We start from the raw sequence: 1,896 nt of genomic DNA, 5'->3' as shown, positions 1-1,896 counted from the left end.
GACTAACGACGATGATGCCACCTTTAAAGTTGCAAATTCAAAAGTATGCATAGAACTGTATCCTACCCTGACGATGGAAGAGCTCCCGTGGGACTTAAGGGATACTGTGTCATCTGAAGTGTGGGATTTCACTGGAGAAGAGATAGGACTGATTAAAGGAGTAGAACCAGTGAAAATCATGATAAAACCAAATGTTGAATATCCAAGAACGCCTCAATACAAATTGACTCCGGAGACGATTGCAGGAATAAAGCCCGTGATCGACTCCATGATTAAGCAGGGAATACTGAAGGAAATCGTGGGTAGTCCATGTAACTCCCCGATTATGGGTTTGCAGAATCCTAGTGGGAAATTCAGAATAGTTCAGGATCTCCGAAAGATTAATAACATAGTTGTTTCATGTTGTCCAGTGGTACCGAATCCATCAGTGATATTGTTCCAGATACCATTCCAAGCTGAGTGGTTTACAGTGATAGATCTTTGCCAGGCCTTCTTCTCAATCCCATTAAACGAGGAGAGCCAATTTCCTTTCGCATTTAAGCTGGAAGATCGCGTCCTAACATGGTGTTGTATCCCACAGGGGTATACAGAAAGCCCATCGATTTTTAACCAGCTGCTGAAGAAAAATCTTGAAAGTCTAGTACTGCCACAGAACTCGGTTCTAGTTCAGTACATAGACGACCTACTTGTTGCGTCAGACACAGAGGAAGCTTGTAAAATAGACACCATCACCCTGTTGAACCATTTAGCTGAAAATGGACACAAGGTGTCTCCGAGCAAATTACAGTACTGTCTGACAGAAGTACAGTATTTGGGTCATAGAATCGAAAAAGGGAAACGGAAGGTGTCACCAGACAGGATAGAGGCGATCATGAAAATGAATTCGCCTACAACACAAAGAGAGGTCAGGATGTTCCTAGGAATGGTTGGTTATTGCCGACAGTGGATAGCTAACTTTTCCCTGAAAGCAAAGCGCTTACAAAAACTGCCACACAAGGAGGTGAGTGATCCGGTACCATGGGACAAGGATTGTTTGATGTCATTCCTACAGCTGAGAGAGGACTTGTGTCGTGCTCCTGCTTTGGGGATGCCAGACTACGAAAAACCATTTTTACTTTACTGTTGTGAGAGAGAAGGTTGTGCTTTGTCAGTCCTAGCACAAATTCATGGAAATGCCCGTAGACCAGTTGCATACTTCTCGGCTACTTTAGACCCAGTAGCCGCAGCGTTGCCCGGATGTCTCAAATCCGTTGCCGCAACGGGTGTCAGCATTGAGAGGTGTGAGAGTATAGTGATGGGACACCAATTAGTGGTGTATGTACCTCATTCTGTGGAATTGTTAATGACCAGGACCAAGACACAGCACTTGACCAATAATAGGCTCACGCGCTACGAGCAAGTTATTCTTGCTGCGGAGAATGTGACCCTTAAGAGGTGCTCTGTTTTGAATCCTGCTACTTTGATGCCACTCCCTAATGATATAGAAGACGAGGAATGTGAAGATCACGATTGCCTTGATGTGACTGAACTATGCACCAAGCCGAGACCAGATATTGTGGATGAGCCGTTGACAGACCCTGATGAAATTTTCTTTGTTGATGGCTCATGTGTAAGAGACAATATTGGTCAGTTGAGAGCAGCTTATGCTGTTTGCACCACTACTGGAGTTGTGGAAGCTGCTTGCCTGGAAGAAGTACACTCCGCTCAGGTAGCTGAAATCATTGCATTGACACATGCCTGTTTAGCAGGTAGCAAAATTCGAGTCACCATTTACACTGATACCCAATATGGTTTCGGTGTAGTTCATGATTTCGGGCAATTGTGGTCTCAGAGAGGTTACATGACCTCCTCAGGTTCGCCTATTCGAAATGGGGAATTTGTGCAGCTGTTGTTAGA

The sequence above is a fragment of the Lissotriton vulgaris genome, unplaced genomic scaffold, assembly GCF_964263255.1.
Source record: "Lissotriton vulgaris unplaced genomic scaffold, aLisVul1.2 SCAFFOLD_2566, whole genome shotgun sequence".
In the NCBI taxonomy this organism is placed as follows: domain Eukaryota; kingdom Metazoa; phylum Chordata; class Amphibia; order Caudata; family Salamandridae; genus Lissotriton; species Lissotriton vulgaris.
Note: the sequence above shows the minus strand (reverse complement) of the source record.